This window comes from Leuciscus leuciscus, assembly GCF_965113295.1.
Source record: "Leuciscus leuciscus genome assembly, chromosome: 1".
NCBI classification, from domain to species: Eukaryota; Metazoa; Chordata; class Actinopteri; order Cypriniformes; family Leuciscidae; genus Leuciscus; species Leuciscus leuciscus.
The window spans coordinates 10457559-10477429 of NC_138725.1; the positions used below are offsets into that span (position 1 = coordinate 10457559).

Here is a 19871-nt window from a genome sequence, read left to right on the forward strand (position 1 = left end):
ACAGTGCGCGAGAGAGACCGAATGTGAATTACACAATTCAGCATTAGAATAATCTCTGTAGCATATTGGTATCATATAGCCTACAATGTTTAAATTAGTTTATATAACATAAACTCCAAAATAACCTGCAGGGAACGATGATAATATTTTAAAGGTGTCCTAGAATTTGAAATTGAATTTATCTTGGCATAGTTAAATAACAAGTGTTCAGTACATGGACATGACATACAGTAGCTATGTTTCCATCAACTTGTCAATCGAATGATCTGAAGTTCGGTAAAAAAAATCATGCGAATAAAGCTGGTGAAAGTGTGTTTCCATCAAACGGCTTTAAAGCGAATAAAAACCTGCGTGTAATGACGTCACATGCTGTTTTGCGATCAAATTGGTATATCGAATTGATTTGAGACATTTTAAGGTGTTTCCATTCATTTTCGCACTGAATCGCACAACATTCAAGCAAACATTTGCGAACAAAGTTTTGCTAGACAAAATGGTCCTGGATCGCGCCATCTACCAACAAATGATCAATATTGCACAAGTTGTAATAGTGCAGAGTCCTGCACGGGTCCATTTTTGGAGACCCGCCCCCGCAAAGTTCAGCACCAGATCTGACCCGTGCCCGCGATAAATCGCACACAAGCTAAAATCATTCCATTTAAAGTGCTTTATTTTTTATCTCGCACCTCTCTCAACATCACAATAGCCTCATGAATGGGCTAATGAGCGCGAAAGTGCGCTTTGTTTTGGGCCATTCAAGTAGCCTAGGCTACCTCCAGTTCACGCGCGGGCGCCTCTCCGTGTCCTGATTATTGCCTGCTATATTTAGCTCTTATTTATTAAATCCAGGAAAATGGTTAATTAAACATTGATTAAAATTAAGATACAATTAATACAAAACGAAATTCACTTTAAAGAAAGTCTTTCTACAAAAACAAACTTAATAAAGTGGTCAAAATCATGTCTGCCCACTCCATTTGTCTCCCGATATTCGGGATCATCTTATTCATGCTTTTTTCACTTTTCATATAATCAACATGAAATAAAATTATATATATATATATATATATATATATATATATATATATTATTTTATTTAAAAATGAATATGGAACTAAATCGTTTTTTAATGTCTGGGCTACAACACATAGGCTTATTAGCCTGCCCTACAATCATTGAATATTATTTTGCTTGATTGACGGGTTTTTATTTAAAAGAGCGTAGCCTACACAATACTTAGGCCTACTAATTAATATTATTTTATTGCATTTGTATTAGTTGTTTGAAGAGTAAGAAATAAATTAAAAAAATCGGTCGATCTTAACGCAAGTTTACAACCGGCCAGTCGGTCGGACTAAAAGGGGGAAAAAATGTATTGGGTCGGTCCTAAATTGACAGGATCGGTCGGGTAACGGCAAACAAGAATATTTTTAAGGATGACCAAAACACATATTTGCGAGTGTGTAATGGCAATTTAGACATACAAATATTGCACATATTTTTCATCCGCTACCCACCCGCAAGGAGTTCATTATCCGCCCACATCCCCGCCTGTGAAGTTTAGGAATGTCACAAACAATCCACCCGTTTTAGCCACTTTTATGCGGGTACCCAAACCATTGCAGGACTCTAGGTGCTTATGTGACAGCTGATAGCGACATTATTTGACTATTATGGCATTTCTTAGATTTTTGCTATAATAGCCGTTTTATTTTTCTGTTAAATTAAATTCAAAAAGTATCTCGTCTGCTCGTTTGTCCACTTTGACGACACCGGCCATGTGTGCAAACCAGACAGTATATAATGGGTGCAAACTGGGCGGAAAATAACTAAAACTTCTTCTTTTGTGGCGGGTTGTATCCATAAAACTTATCGCAATCCATTATTTATTCGGCAAATAACGTTTCCATCAGCGTTTATCGCATAAACCGTACATCGATCAAGATAAAATCCGATGAGACCGACCGTATTTCATTTTAGTCGATATTCAAGAAATTCAATCGAATTTTACTGTTTCCATAAGGCATTTTTCATTCGATATCACATAATTCGGATAAAAACGTGTTGATGGAAACATAGCTAGTGAGTCTCAAACACCATTGTTTTCTCCTTATTTAAATCTAGTTTTTTGAAAAACACCCCTGAAAAATAGGCGAATCTCCAGATAACACCGACTGTGACGCAACAGTCGGGATCATTAATATGTACGCCTCCAAAAATTTGCATATGCCAGCCCATGTTCAATGCCAGGCGGAACTGCGCAGTCAAATCATCGGAAGTTCTGCAGGTGAATAAACAAGCAAGGATCATAGGGAAAATGGCAGATCTATCTATCTATCTATCTATCTATCTATCTATCTATCGGATACCGCTACAGTTTAATTCGAAGTTGTTAGTTTGCTCTGCCCATTTCACCACGGACTGTTTTTCTAACCTGGAACAATATCAAGCAGCCAGGTTTCTCTCTGCGTTTCATACTGACGAAGGGGGCAATTTCAACTAACGTTATATTCCCGCAAGCGGTAAGTAGTGATTTTATTAACAATAATTTACACTGTGTTATCTAGATCCAGCGCGATATTGTTTTTTCCTCGAAAGACATCATGGCTTGCAAACGAGCGAAGCATGGCAGTTGCTCAGTGTTTGGATGTACAAATGAACACAAAAGTATTTTTTTAGTTCCTTCATCCGAGCCTCTGGAGAAGAACCAGTGGGTTATGTGAAAATCTGATGCGTAATTGTTCAAGTTCAGAAAGATAATCTTTCTCTCAAAGTTGTTCAACACTGTTTATGCATCAGTAAATTAAGCCAGTGACTAAACGCTCAACTTCACGTCGTTTCTCGCAGAAACTGCGTTGCAGTGATAAGATCTTCATTCACGCGATCAACAGGCTGTCATCTGCTCAATGCTCATCACTGCAACCTTTTATGTGATGGGAATAGATCTAAATACTTAAAAAACTTCTCACAATTCGTTAATCCCGATAGCTGTAATAGTAAAAACATATAAAAGCTGTAATAGTAAAAGTTTTCCAGATAGTTCTACATGTAATGCCAGATATTTCATATGCAAGCATGTCAGCCAATCACAGCAGTGGGCGTTTACATTGAAGTCTCACAGCAGACACGCCCCTTCAAACAGAGTGTTCAAATCAGGGGATGAAATCAGGCTAGGAAATATGCCTTTTATTTCTAAATTATAACAACTTTAGATCTAAAAAACATACTAACATTATAAGGGCACCCCAGGAAACATTATAAAATAATAAAACAATCCATTCTAGGGCAACTTTAATATAAGTTTATAAGTGTCTCTCACATTGTCCCACAGCAACATTAAAATAGTGTAGATAAGTGTACAATGTTTTATAATAATACGGTGTTCTATTTAGTGCCCATTTAATTCATTTAACATTTCATATTGGGGGTATCCAAGAAATTTCTTATATTTAAACTTTTTTTTTTTTTTTTAAGTAACGCAATAATTACTCTCCCTGGTAATTAGTTACTTTTGTAACTTTTCTTACTTTCTCAGCTCTCAGATTCTGTCGATTTAATTATGAAATTCAAACAATAAACACGGTTTTGGTGCTTGACAAATCGCTGACAGAGTTCAAGCGGCACGTGAACCGATCATCTGTTACTCGCCGCGTCTTTAAAATTCGAACACATTATTCTCTCTGAGTGCACACACACCGGCGTCGCCATTCGGCGTCTGTCCGCGGCGCCCAGCAACGGCTCAGGACCTTGTTCAAAATCCTGCCGCGCCACAGAGCGCCATTTACATAGTTTTATATTAAATGTACATTTATTTGTCTCAAATCATCATTAATGTATATACTGACTTCACCCAGTGCTGCAATATACATTTAGTTTTACATTAATTTACAGAAATCAGCTGCGCTGATGAAAACTGCTGATGTTATTGAATTTTCAGGTGATATTCTCAATTCATTCAGTTAACAGACGCTCTGAGGTAAAGTGTTCAGACTGGAGACTTAGCAACGATTGTATTTAATTGTACAATACAATCAGTACGCTGCGCTTCTCGTCTGGTGTGAGACCCCCTGACCGTAGTCAGACCAGGGCTGGACTGGCCATCGGGCATATCGGGCATTTTCCCGGTGGGCCGACGTGCTTTTTGAGCCGACACATCTCATACATAATTTTTATTTTTTTATGGCCCATAAAATTTTGTACATCGGTGGCCCATTCGTTTTGTTTTGCTTAACTGGCAGCGCTGGGTTTGTGCCGGTGTAATGCATTGGTCAAATGTATTTTTTTTCTGACAGACCGGCCCATGAAACACGTAGATCAGCGGCCCATTGGTTCTTTTCTTGATTGACACTGGGCTGGCCCAATCACAACTTTAAACGAGTGAGCGAGCGTGCAGCAGTGTCAGTGTGTATCCGTCAAAATAGTCAGCAAGATGGAGAAGAAACGCAAGGAATGTGCAGAGAAATAGCGTGAAAAAATAGAAACAGGCCCTTAAAGCAGACACTTTATGTGTCAAAATATATGTTTTCTGCCCTTCATCAGCTCCAGTGGCAGATGATGATAGTGAGGAGGATCAGGAGAGAGATGATAAAGTGTAGAGTCTGCGGTAAGCAGAACTACTTTCAAAACACTTAGGCTATGTCATGAGTGTAGGAACCCATAACCCAGTTACAGATCATTTCCACATCTGCATAGGTGACGATTACTGCAATTCACTAGAAATTGAATGAGAGGCGTTTGTAAACCATGTTTTCCGCCAAAATAAAAGCTTGATGCAGTTTGCGTCAAAATAAAAAAGATCATGTGCTTATCTCTTTCAAGTATAGAAATTGGTACAAAACTAATTATGAAAGTTTCCTTTATTTTTTAGCGCATTTGTTTTACAAAATATGGCTATTACTGTCATTGGATTAATATTAGAACTATTATTATGTAGTAGGTGTAATGTAAAGAGTTAAAAGAGTGAATTTTTCTTTGTTTAATTTGCACACTGAATATGGGTTGGAGCTTTTAATTTTGAACTGTCAAAGTGCACCAGATTGATGAATTTAACATTAAAATGCACAACATTTTCTCACGGAAACTTTTTTTGTCCCAGTCCAGCCCTGAGTCAGACCAATGTCGTCTGCAAATTATGCAAGACCGTCGTCGGTTTCTCTATGTTTATTTAACACTTTGCACTATTTTATTACTCTTTATTAAGCATTTCTTACTCATTTATTAATTTTGCACCTTAATGTTAGGAGATAATTGTTAAGTGTTCATAGTGATTTTAGACTTATGTTTACATTATTATAATTATTTGAGTGTTTTCCATGGTTGTGTTGACATTTCTGCCTTTATAACTGAGGGGATTATAATCAGAGGAGGGTTAAGTTTAAAATATATATATATATTTTTTTTTTATGTAATATATTTCTCTCCTGGTCCTTTAAATAGGTAATTATCAATATCGATATGAAACACTTAGGCTACTCATATTGTGATACAGTTTTCAGCCATATCGCCCAGCCCTACTACAGATAAATAACTACAGCAGCATAATATGTCCAAATTAATCTAATATCTTATCTAATCTAAAATATAGTTTAATCTTATGATTCATTAATCACTATAAGTTAGATCATTATAATAACATTTTATATGCGCAGAAACTGAAAATGATCATAACACTTTTGAAAATAAAGAGCACCACAGAGCACTATTGTACGAAGAGTAGAACGCTATACATAATTTTAAGTAGCAGCTAGGCTATTGATTTAATGTCTCACCTGGCTCATTAGGTAAGAGTAAAATAAAGTAAAGCATTTAGCAGATCTGTTCCAGTATGACACTTGAGATCGATATAATCCATTCATTCCCTTCATAGATCTCAAACTTTAACGTTTGACTTGACAAAACAATCACACAAACGAACACAACATCGCTCAGGTCTGAATGTACTCAACATATTCTCCTCATGCTCGCTGCTGCTGCACTAAATGTTTATTTCAGAAGGAAGACGCCAGAAAAGACGCACAAGTATCGCTGTGATCGATGAAAACAATACAGAAATGAGCCTGTCGCTTAACCAAACTGTATAAAGTGTGTGTGTGATGGTTGTGTAAATGTGATAAATACCGTGAACTGCTCTCCTCACCTCAGAAGACTCGACGCTAAAACTTTCAATGAGGGAAGAGACCGGAAGAGACGGCGCGAGCGAGCGGTGACGTTATCGGCACGCGCGTACGGGACACCCCCGCAGCCAATCAGGACCACGCAGATTCAGCTTCACTAGTAGCCTTCCATTATTATTATTATAGAACTGAAGTGACTCCAGTTACTAAAGGTGAAAGGAACTTTTTCAAGATAAGCCCAAAATAGGCAGAATAGGCAGAGGAGGATTATGGTGTTAGAATTTTTGCTTTATATATATATTGCATTATATATGCATTATATAAATAGATTAATATTCACAAATAAATGTAAAGATATTCACAAAAAAATATATCAAATTCACAAATAAATTGATTAAGATCCACAAATAAGTGTAAGGAAATTCACAAAAAAAATATCAAATTCACAAATAAATTAAATGATTTAAATAAAATAAAATTACAAATGTTTTATTATGTTACAAACACAACTCTGCCTGGCATTTATTTGTGAACCGCTTTCTGTGCATTTGTAAATCGCTGCATGTATCTGTGAATCTCTTCTGTTCTTGTGCATTAGCGAATCCCCTCACGCATTTGTGGATTTTGAAACACTTCTAGCGTCGTCGTGCAGAGAAATCCACAAAGTGGACTCCACCCACCGTTTACTCAAGCCAATCAGATAACGGCCACAAATCACGTTTGGCTTTACACTCGGGGCGATCTTGCTCTGAAATAACTTTGCTCATTCATCATCCATCTGCACTGGCTCAAATAGGAAGTGTAGGCTGCGCATAAGGCCCATACAATTGCTACAGCAAAGGATGTTTAAAATTTGGATTTTGTTAGAATTAGACCATTAGACTGTGTATCAAGTCAAGCCATAATTTTGATGAGCCTTGGAAAAAGCCCAGCAAACATCGGTCCGACGGCAACGTCGTGTCCCTGGCCAAAAATAGTCGCGGTAGGACGGCATAAATCCGTAAAAATATGTAACACAGAACATTTCGTAAAAATGCATTCAGATACATTTGTACATGTCCACAGTTCTCTGGGGTTGCATGTATAATTGTTATTTTGACTTTTAGCTATGTGTAGTTCAATATACAGCGGAGGAAATTGAACACGTCACCATTTTTCTCAGTAAATATATTTCCAAAGGTGTTATTGACATGACATTTTCACCAGATGTTGATAACAACCCAAGGAATCAGTATACAAAGAAACCAAAACAAATAAGCTCAGAAATTAAGTTATGTGTAATAATGTGAAATTACACAGGGAAAAAGTATTGAACACATGAAGAAAGGGAGGTGCAAAAAGGCATGGAAAGCCAAGACAACAGCTGAAAACTTACAGTAATTAAAAAGCAATCCAGCCCCCTGTCAGTGGAAATTAATAACGGTCTCATTGCCAAGGTGTCACACAAGACACATCTCATGATGGGTAAAGCAAAGAGCTGTCTCAAGACCTTCGCAACCTAATTGTTCCAACACATAATGATGGCATTGGTTATAGGCGCCATTCTAAGCTTCTGAATAGTCCAGTGAGCACTTTTGGGGCCATAATACGGAAGTGGAAAGACAATCATTTCACCATAAATTTGCCTCGACCAGGTGCTCCTCGCAAGATTTCTGACAGAGGAGTGAAAAGAATAATCAGAAGTTGTCCAAGAGCTTCAAAAAGACCTGCAGATAGCCATAATTATCAGTAATCAGTAAGTAATGCACTCCACCGCCATGGCCTGTACGCACGCTCACCACGCAAGACTCCATTACTGGAAAAAAAAGCATGTTGAAGCTCATTTAAAGTTTGCTGCACAACATTTGGAAAAGCCAGGGAAATACTGGGAGAATTTAGTGTGGTCACATGAGAGCAAAATTGAACTGTTTGGATGCCATAATACACACCATGTTTGGAGGAGAAATGGCAGTGCACATTACCCTAAAAACACCATACAACTTGGTGTTGGCTCTTTTTAATTACTAATAGTTTTAAGCTGTTGTCTTGGCTTTCCATGCCTTTTTGCACCTCCCTTTCTTCATGTGTTCAATACTTTTTCCCTGTGTCATTTCACATTATTACACATAACTTAATTTCTGAGCTTATTTGTTTTGGTTTCTTTGTATGTACTGATTCCTTTGGTTGTTATCAACATCTGGTGAAAATTTCATGTCAATAGCACCTTTCACATTTCGTGTGGAAAAACAAAACTCATTATGTCAAAAAGTCCGTGATAATACAAATCAGTGTGGGGGCTTACATTTTTTGGACTTCACAACTTTAAGCAATACCTTCAAGATCAACTGGCTCAGACAATAATTCATTAATAATCCAACATCACTATGGGATTTTATTCCAAACTATATTGTCTCTAAAATCGGTGGCTTGAATTTTCTGTTATTATGCAATTATAATATTAGCAAAATCCCAATCAAACTGTCCAATTTTCATAAACACATGCTTTTGGCTTGGTCTCTCTTATTTAAACATAACTTCTCACCTCATCGATATTACATTTGGAATAATAAGGACATTCTCTACAAAAATAAATCTTTATTTTTTGAAAACTGGTACAGAAATAATATTTTACTTGTTGGCCAACTCTATGACACAAATGGCAGACTGTACAGTTATTCAGATTTTTTGCGGAAATTTTAAATTCCTGTTTCGGTTAAAGAATATGCAATTGTCTTTGATGCAATTCCTTCTGGAATCAGAATGCTGCTGGGAGGCATTCATTTCCCATGGCCACTGACTCTCAATATGGATTTATCTGATACTGCTGTGGGGAGTTTGTGCTTTTCTAAAAATAAAACAATCAGGACTTTATACCAAAAAGATATTGTTACAATTCCTTATATAATCCCATATTGGAACAATTTAATAGAGAATGTCCCTTGGAAAAACGTTTGGTCTTTGCTTTTCAAATATATTCTTACTAATAAAGTGAGAGAAGTTACGTTTAAATTAATTCACAGATTCTACCCAGCAAAATGTGTGCTTAAAGGGATAGTTCACCCAAAAATGAAAATTCTGTCATCATTTACTCAAACTCATACAGGTTTGGAACAACTTGAGGGTCTTTGTTCTGCTGAACACAAAGGAAGATATTTGGAAGAATGTTTGTAATCAACAGATCTCGGTCCCCATTGACTTCCATAGTAGGAAAAAAATATACTATGGTAGTCAATGGGGACCGAGATCTGTTTGGTTACAAACATTCTTCCAAATATCTTCCTTTGTGTTCAGCAGAACAAAGAAACTCATACAGGTTTGGAACAACTTGAGGGTGAGTAAACAATGATAGAATTTTCATTTTTGGGTGAACTATCCCTTTAAGCGGTATAAACCAGGGCCCGTATTCATAAAGAATCTTAATGCAAAGAGTAGCTCCTAGTGACAAAATTCTAAGAAAATTCTTAGAAATGTGGGCGTTTACTCTTAAAATTAAAGAAAAAATCCTAGTAAAGAAAAAAGTAATTCAGAAAGCATCTTAACCCTTAAAAGAGGTCTTAAGGTCAAAATTGTTAGGAGCACGGACGAGGACTTTTAAGAGGCTTAAGAGTTTCTTTAGCAGAGGAGAAAATGACAGAAAGACGAAGAGGGAGAAGAAATGTGTTGCAGACAATGAATAACAGTGAGTTAATAAGACGCTATAGATTAGATCGTGTAGGGATCATGTTTGTGACTGATCTTATTAGAGACACGCTAACATCTCCGATACAGCGCATATGCCATAGCGCCAGAAATGAAAGTAATCACTACATTACGATATTTGGCAACTGGGAAAATTCCATGTTTGATACATTAAAACCAACATTTAAACCAACATTAAAACCACCACTTAAATAGACATGCCAGCAATCAGTGTAATTGGCTTAGAATGATAAAAATTGTTCCACTCTTTCCAATCAAATACCTTATAGGAAATTAACTGCATGGTAAATAAAAAAAAGGATTTATATACACATATATAATGTGTGTGTGTGTGTGTGTGTGTGTGTGTGTGTGTGTGTGTGTGTGTGTGTGTGTGTGTGTGTGTGTGTGTGTGTGTGTGTGAACGGTCAAATAGGAAAAATGACGCATGTAATTTCAAAGTGAAGGCTTAGAATAGACCCTATACTTAAAATCACTTTTTTTTTTTCCTTCTTGGACAACCAACCAATCACAGTCTTCAAAAGATTGTGTCATACATAGCAACGGGGTCAACCCCGCCTCCTTACTAAGATGAACGGTTTTGTCTTTTCCTTACTCAGAGTTGCTCTCAGATCGGTCCCGAATCGCTTTTAAGCTAAGACTCCTACGTAAAAGTTTTTAAGCTAAATTAAGAGTTTTCTTAGAGGATTCTTAGAATCTTTATGAATACGGGCCCAGATATTGAATCTGAATGCTCTTTCTGTAAAAGGTCAGATGAAGATATTTCCCATTTATTTTGGAAATGTTCCTACACAGAAATATTCTGGTCAGATGTTCTTGAATTTATCCAAACTTATCTCGTTACGGATTTCTCATTTTGTTTTAAGGATGTTTTCTTTGGTGTGGTCGACATTAAGACGGACAAGGAAGGAAAATATTTCATTATTAATCTTTTATTTCTACTCGCTAAATATCACATCCATAAATGTAAGTTCAGGGGCTCTAAACCTTTTTTTTCCTGTATTTGAAAGTGAAATAAATGAATATTTGGACTCCATAAAATATTCAAAGAACTGTAAAGCTCTGAAGACTGTGCAGACATACTCAACACTTGTGACGTCACGTGACTGAATGATATTGGAACTCTTATAACTGTAAGTGATGCTATGAATTGGACTCATTCATTTTATTTTATTTGAGTGTCATGCACAGAATTTGTGCCCAGCCCACATGGGCTTATAAGACACTGACATTTCAAATGAAAAGCGGACCTTATACCATTATAGACAATATCATTACATCTTGGGATAGAGCGTTCTTTGCCTTAATTAAAGTCCAAGCTTTCTCCACAAATGTTGCCACACTAAACCAGTCATTACTAAACAACCAGCCCAACATATCCCCTTCAGATAACCAAAATAAATCAGGATTCTTACATTGAATCTTTTCAAACAAAACATTTCTCAAATCATTATACAAAGGACAGTAAAACATAAAATGAAATTCATCCTCAACCAAACTCAAATCACAGACAGCACAAAGCCGGTCTTCCTCAGGAACCCCTTTATACCGACCCACTTCCACCTCCAAAGGCAGCACTCTTGCTCTGAGCTGTGCACACAGGGATCTCTGTCTCCTTTTCATATTACAATTCACATTGGGCTCTGTGGAAAAGCAGACCTTGAACTGCACATAAATTCTCAGTTTAGGTTTATTTAACACTTCTAACTCCCACTGCTTTTTATAAATATCAAATAATGTTTCTTTTATAATAGGTATTTTAAATTGTAAATTATTCTGAAACAAAATTTGAGAGTTTACTTTATATGAGATCTCATGAACATCTTTAGTCCAGGGGTGCCCATTGGCTTTATCCCAGTTAAAGACTTTCCTGGTAAGTCTATAGTCAGGTATAGGCTCACCAAACGATTCCACAATCTGATCACTTCAACCCTTTGCCTCACCACACAAGGCTCCCAACCCATGTCTCCCTCTACAGCTACCTTAGGGGCGAACCTATGAACACCGAGAAAACAACGTAAAACTCTATGCTGAACAGAGTTACACTCAGGACTCTCCATAAATCCCCACACCCCAGCAGCATAAAACAGCACAGGTGCAACCACGTGAATATAGGGAAACTCAAATCAGGACATACCTTCATCTTATTAACCACAGACCCCAATGCCCTTCCAGAAGATTCCCCCAAAACTCTCCTGCCCACAGAAAACCTCATCTTTTCTTGAAAAACAAAGCCAAGGTACTTACATGTTGCAGAATAGCTCAACAATGATTGACCAAAATAAAATGCATAATCACTTTGGCAGGTAGATGGCTTTCTGAAATGCACAATTTGTGTTTTCTCTAAATTAATAGTAAGTCTCCCCAATCATTCATAATATTCAAAAAAATTTGCAACTCAATTTCTTTTTCTGCAATCAACACAATATCGTCAGCGTATAAAAGAATACTAAGATTAAGGTCTTCAATAGTTATTCCCAGATTTGCCATTTTAATTTCTTGTGCCAAATCATTAACATAAAGAGCAAATAACGTTGGAGAGAGAACATCTCCTTGTTTTACCCCAAACGGAGTAGGAAACCAACCAGTCCTTAAATCATTCACCTGAACACAAGCTACTGGTGCCTTACACAGGGCTTTAATTGATTTATAAAATGTACCATTAATCCCATAATTAATTAATTTATACTCCAGGAGGTCTCTGTTTATCCAATCAAACGCTTTTTTAAAATCAACAAAACAAACAAATGTACTTTTTCCCTCCTGTAGCCGTGCTCTCACCACGGATAATAGGACATAAATGTGGTCAATACATGCCCTATTTTTCCTGAATCCATTCTGCTCATCAACCATTATTTGATTCTCTTCAATATACTCGCAAAGCCGATTGTTCAAAATGGCAGAATAAACTGTACTCAATAAACTTATACCTCTGTAATTTAGAGGTATTCTAGGGTCGGCCTGAGAAGACTTGGGGATTGGCTTGATGATTGATTTCTACCATCCTGATGGAATGACACCACTACAAAAACAATTTGTAAACAAACAGTGCAGAGTATTCAAAAGCTTGGGACATTTAAGAACTTCATTTGTCAGTTCATCTTCTCCCACAGCTTTTTGTAATTAAATTTTTTCAATTACCTTCTGTACCTCCGCCACTGTAATGTCACTATTTAACAAGTCATTTGTTGAAAGCAGTGGTGGACTAACATTATTCCCTTCGAGAACTGCCTTAGCCTTACAGGCATTTATAAAAAACTGGTCATCAAACTGATAGGAGCAGCTACTAGCAAACAAGTTGCTATAATCTGCCTCCCATCTTTCCAACACCTGATCATTTTGAAAGACAGATTCTCCACTCTCTGTGATAATTTCAAGTGGGATAGTTTTTTTTTCTTCTTAGGCCCAAGCTTATTTATTTCTTGCCAGAAGTATTTGGAATTACTATTATGAAACTGTTCCAGCTGAAGAACATTCCCCCTCCTATAACTCCTTTTGTAAGCTCTGAGCTTTTTATCAAATTCAGATTGACCACTTCTAAAAGCTCTGTATAACTCCTGCCTTGAGGAGGGATCTTTACATTTCAAGTATTTGTTCTCAGCCATACGAAGACTTTGCCACACACTCTGCAGTTCATTATTCCAGTATGGCTGTTTGATTTTATACTGCCTTCGTTTAGTTCTACTATACATTTCACTTTTGGGTCCGTATTTGCTAATTTCCTTGTTTAATACCATACAGAGACGTTCATAACAATAATTCATATTATCCTGTGTTTTTTCTCCAAGTTGTAATTCCTCTCTTATGACACTTAGAGCATTATCACAAACTTCAGAATCAAGAAAGTTATCATGCAACTTTCTTATCAACCTTTTAGTTTGTAGACCAAACTCGATATCATTCCCAACACACAGAATCTGCTTTGTCTGAAAATGCAGATAAAGCGCAGAATGATCAGGAAGCCTACATCTAACATCTATCATATCTATCCCCTGTAGCCCATTTTTGTCCACCAGGTCATGAGGGGTAAAAACACTAAATTCAGAGCATGTTTTTAAGTCCACATGTGGGATCACTAAATAATCCACCACAGCCCTCCCCTTGACTGATACAGAGGTGAAGCCATCATTTTCAGGATTAACACTTCCGTTCAGAACACAACATTTAGAATCTCTGAGAAAATCAATGAAACTTTCTCCGTGTTTATTTAGGCCTGCATCCAAGACGACTCTGGGGGGGATGTCGTCTTCATCAACATAATCTCTAAGGTGCGCAATGCGACTATTTAAATCCCCACATATATAAATAGCATCGAAATCAGCAGCATATATTAATGACAGCAAATGAGCAAAAAAAAGATCCGCATTACGACCCCATGGTGAGGTTTCTGGAGATAAATAACATGAAATTACCATGAAGGAATACTGAGAAACAACATGCTTAAAGCGCAAACACAAAATTCCATCAAATGTCTTATCAATGGATTTTATAATGTAATAGTTCAGAAAGGCGGTTTTAACAAAAAATACCCACACCTCCAGAGGCTTTTACTGCTTTTTTGTGTGCCACCCTGTTATGTCCAATCCAAGTAAATCCACTGAGTTCGGGGGTAAGTATAGATAAATGAGTTTAATTTAGAGAAATAATGTCTGGCTCAAGAGACAACAGCAGATGCGCTCTAAGTTTACAGTTATTTAGCGTCCATCCATTAACATTCCAATGAACCAAGACAACACAGTCAGCACTTACAGACTGGCCATGGTCTCGTCACACCCGAGGGCCTCTTCCTGCAGTATCCTCAGGACCAACGCGCTTAACCAGTCGCCCATTACCGGCCACGTAGTAATCCTTTGCAGCAGGGATCTCTCGAAGAAGGGTCCTTAGATTAATCTCCATCAGCCGCTCCGCGTGTGATTTTGCAGACGATATAAATACTCTTCCATATGTATCACTGTCTTTGAGTTTAAACTTCCTCCGAAGCACCGCAACTTTATCCCGAACCGTCTCTAGCTCCACTTTCACAAGCGTAGGCTGCCGTCCTCCTCTCGCCCCCACGCGCTCTGCGGCCACCAGCTTTGGCACCGGGTCACAGTGCAGTCCCTCACACACCTTGACCAAAACGTCCTCATCCTCCGAGTGAGGAAGCCCTCTGAGTGAGGACTACTTGTTGACTAGCCTTCCTGGACTTTGCAGACTCCCTGGGATATGTTTTATTTATGTATGTATTATGTAGTTGTGTGTATGTGTATTTGTAAGTGTTGTTTGTAACTGCAAATACTGTCAATAAATTAATAATAAAAAATAATAAAAAAATAATAAAAAAAGAGAAGCTGCGCTGGCTGAGTTCTCCAGCTACTGTCGAATCGCTCTCGCGGTACTTTGATGGCATACGTCACAGTCACGTGGCGCCGGCGCTGTATCAAGTAGGACAAAATTTCTAACCGGCATGCACTGCTTCAAGTCAGCCGCTGATCGGTCTGCGCAGAGCTGCATGAAGTCCAACAAGCCTATAGTGAAACACTTTGAGGCTTTGTTTGGCCATAGTCACGTGACATGGGTGTTTTGAATCACGCTTCGGATCAGTGTTTCGAAACATCTGCGCTTCGGGATCTCGCAAAGCTTCGGAACGACTGTTTCATGTCAGCCATCCCTAGCTTCAACAGAGTACCCGCCTTCAATGAAGTTAACGGAGAATGGAGAGGGGCCAGACTCTTTGTACAAATTAAATGTACGAGAGTCTGGTAGAACCAGGCTAATTTTTTTCTGGCGGTGAAGCGAATGGTAAAAAAAAGAAAAGAAAGTGGAACGAAACTGCGCTACTCGTTTGTGCTTACGGACCGTTTATTAGTTTGGACCATTTCGGATATTTCATAAGTCAGGAGGTGTTTTGCATAAATGTTAACATATCCCAAAACGTTTCTGTGATTTACTGTGGTTTATTGTGTTTATATCTTACACTACCATACAATGAACTATTTGTGCAGGTGAGGTTAATGCACAATGAAAATAGGCAAGTATCAGGAAGGAGACTAACTTTACCTGATTCCTCACCTATGGCCTCAGCTTTAAATACTTAAGTAATGCTTTATGGCCGTGCCTTTTTGCATAATGAATATAAATCCTGTCTGTATGCAAAGAATGAATCTTCAGTTTTTGATCATATTTGAAATGTATTGTGAGTGTATTATCGTCACTTGGAGGGCAGTTTAATGTGCTCTCTATATTAAGGCAGTTAATGTGTTTGGCTCAGGTTTGCTCTGTTACAAAGTTGCTCTCTAACCATACTCTAAGATTACCAATTTTGTGATCACTTAAGTGAAATTTTAAAACGTGATTTTGTTTGTTGTACTTGACGAAGTTACATTAAGTTGCAATTTTTCTTTCAGGGTCACATAACGAACAGCCATCTGTCAGACGTAGAGTTCAGGAATCCTTCTCCAGGCCATCTGGCAGAACCAAAGAGACATTGCATTTGTTTCTTGTTTAATGTCCTTCATAAAGGTGTGTTTTTGTTTGTTTGTTTTTTTGTGTTTTTTTACCATATAGTTATGGTGTTTATTGATTAAAGTGTCCTTTCTTACCTTACATATTTTTCACCCATTTGTTTTTAATGTCTCCAGTTCCAAATTCTTTATTATCATCCCAGTCCCAGAGGACACCCCATTTTATGTGAGAACTTTGTGATTCGCATCTTATTTTATACACAATATACCTTAAATGCAAACATACATTTTTCTAAATAATTGTTCATACAGTTACAAATATAGAGCCTATAATGTCTGTCATTGCTCAAGAAAAAGCTAAAGTACAGCCAGCTAATTTTATAGTAACTAATGCAGTATTACACTGTGAAGTGAACATTTGAACATCAGTCTTATCACTTAGCAATTTAAAATATGTAGACCAGGTGTAGCCAACCCTGGTCCTCGAGAGCCACTGCCCTGCTTGTTTTCCAACTATTCCTGCCCTTCCAGCCTCTGACTGACAGCACACCTGATCCATTATTAGTCAGCAGGAACGAGGGCAGGGATAGTTTGGAAACAAGCAGGAGAGTGGCTCTCGAGGACCAGGGTTGGCTACCTTGGATTTAGTCATTGTGAATGATTATTATATGGCTACAATAGTTGACTATATCCAATTGGATTACAAGAAGTCTAAATCTTTGCTACATCCACAAAGTAGTTAAAATAAAACAATATTGTTTACTGTTTTTATTTAACTACCCTCTTATTTAAGTTTGTGTGTGTTTTGTTTTCATGAACAGAATTTCCAAATGTTGTCTTGCCTCTTGACCGCTGCATTCGGGAGAGAGCACAGAAGTGAGGGTATGTGTGTTAATGCTCTTCTCCAGCCATGGGGTTGTCCTATCCAAAATTGAATTTACATTTGACAAATCTTTACGTTTTGAAATAGCTGGCACCAGACCCTCAAGGAGCGCTTACCCCATGTCAACTGAAAGTGAAAGAAATATTATATATTTCTAATTATTGTGAACAGCGTGATTTTTTTTTTGTTTTGTTTTGTTTTGTAAGATAAAATCAGAGATTGATTTGGTAAATATGGATGATGCTCAAAGACTGAGATGGCTGTTCACATGTGAAACATATAAATTAGCCAATTACTATCTTGAGAAAGCCTGGGAGAAGAGGAAAAAAACTCTTTATCGAGATTATCTGTAGATGAGGATTTGTTTGTGTGTGTGTGTGTATATGTGTATGTATATATTTGTATTCATGTATTTCTCAGAATGATTTGTATATGCGACCGGAAGATGTTTGCTAAATGAGTTTGTGGTGTCTTGTAATCCCATGTGGGATGGGCCAAATGTTTGGCATGACACAGAAATAAAATGTAACTAAGTATATATGGTGTGTTTAAAACACTGGCTTATTTGGAGTTTGTTGTCAAGCTTTGATAGAAGTTCAAGTATTTCACCAAGTATTGAATGATTATTGATACCATTGTTTTCGCTCGTTGTCAATTCAGTCTCCCCTAAATTGATCTTTAGGCTACTTGGAATTTTTTTTTTTTTTTTTTTTTTTTGAGGTGAAGTAATCCTGTGTAATTTCTTTCACAGAATCATGTAAAATGCCTTAATGGCGATTTTCAACATGAGGAGTGTTGGCCAAATTGAAAAGAAGTCATTGAGGGGTGACAGTGATTGTGTAGTTCGGGTTCTCCGCTTCTCAGTGAGGGCTTGATCGGGTTCAGATGCGGCAGATTTGTGATACTTGTGTATCTCAAGTTTCTCTTTTGTTTTGCAATTGATATATATATTTGTTTACTTATCTTGTCGCTGAGTTATGTAGGACTATTTAGGCTAATATTTATTTATTTTGAAAGCCGTAGGGAGGACGTTGCCATTTTTTTTTTAATGAATCGTTTTCTCTTGTTTATTGTCAGTTGGGGAGGGAAGACTTTTGTCATTTAGGCCTATTTGGGATTTTTCTTTTGTTAGGTAGCCTAAGAGTTATATTTAATTCCTCTTTAGTTTGATTCACTTTTGTTTGTTATTTTGACCTGAACCCCTCCTGAAGAGTCACGCTTCCTGATATTCATTTCTGTGTGAATAAGCTTATTTCGGTCACTATATCTCGCTCTGTAGTGTTTGTGTGTGTGATCTGGGGCAGGAGAAGGGATATATCAAACTATTTTTTTTTTTTTTTTTTGCCATCGGCATTCCTAATCCTAGATGGGAGGTAGTGACATAAATAGAAAAATAATAATATTTCGCAAAGATAAAAATAAAAACTGTTTGGAAGATATCACTGACCATGTATTTAACCATTTACTGAAGTTCATTTTTCATCTCTGTTTTTTTTTGTGTGTTTATTTAAAACTAGAGAAATCTGATATTTTAATCTCATATCTGTTATTTAACAGTTGATATGGTTCTTTAATGCTGATCTAACAGCAGAAACACTCGCCGGGTTTAAATCCCAGTTGCTCAGGCGGGGCATGTTGTCACACTGCATTACAATGAGCCACTAATATAACTATTCTATTCTATTCTATTCTATTCTATTCTATTCTATTCTATTCTATATTTAAAGAGGTTTAACCGGGTTTACGGAAAAAAAATTACTTTTTTGACAATTTTATATAGAAAAAATATAAACGCATTGTAACGCAGTATGACAACATGGAAATTTAACACAACTGTGCAACTGGGATTTAAACCCGGTGAGTGTTTCTGCTGTTAGATCAGCATTCATGACTTTAAGAATTGTTGGTTAAAAACTAATAAAAACTATTAAAGTCAACAAATGTGAATAAGATCATTTGTAGCAATAATAAAATATAATTAAAAAAATAATAATAATTAAAAAAGCACTTCTGAATCTGAATATCTTTTTTCGTGTTTCTTGTTATTTGGTAATGTTTTTAGCGGGTTTTTTTTTTAAACAAGTATTATAGAAATTAATGAACAAAATTATCAATATAAGAGAAATTACAGGAGATGAGATTAGCATCAATGCTTTAAATGCACATTATTGCACTTTTTCACATGTTTTTAAATGTTTGCTGTAATAAAAACACTTGTCATGGAATAATTAATATAATTAATAATTAATAACAGTTGATACTTACGTAATGTCAAATTCAATAGGAGTTGGATAATCTGGTATTTTCTTTGAAAGATAGTTGAAAATTTGTTATCTTTTTATGTCTCGATTTCAGATTGTTTATCGCAATTTATACTACAGGGCCGTTGAATGCTTGAATCTGATTGGTTGACGAACGTTCTAAGGTGTGCATTATTTTCAGGGAAACGCACGGCTAAAGTAGTTCCAGGCAGGTCTTGACCGCATTACAGTTCCATATCACTTCGCCTAGTCAACCGTAATAACGGAAAATAGGATACAATTCATAACAAGAAAAAGCATAAGTCCCATGCGCTTGATCTGCAATTTTCAATGTCTAGCTTCACAATCAATGGAAACATGCAGTTTAATTTTAATAAATAAAGTATAGGCTATATAGTCCTATCTATAATCAATAGAAAATTAAACTGAATAAAGGCCAAATAAATGGATAGTCCTGCAGCACGGATTTTTATTGCAGATAACAAATAAATAA

The 19871-nt window shown here is 36.8% G+C and overlaps 1 protein-coding gene across 2 annotated transcripts in view; it reads right to left on the minus strand.

Moving 5' to 3' along the window:
• Nucleotides 1–6214, minus strand: part of LOC309489790 (uncharacterized protein) — a 36364-nt gene extending 30150 nt beyond the window's left edge. The window contains exon 1 of one of the 2 annotated variants that reach the window (XM_082158701.1): nucleotides 6137–6214. The gene's annotated coding sequence lies outside the window, so the exon portion shown is untranslated. Of the gene's footprint in view, nucleotides 1–6117 lie in introns of both variants that reach the window. The other variant, XM_082158700.1, reaches the window with a different exon arrangement.
• Nucleotides 6215–19871: the final 13657 nt, after the last annotated feature.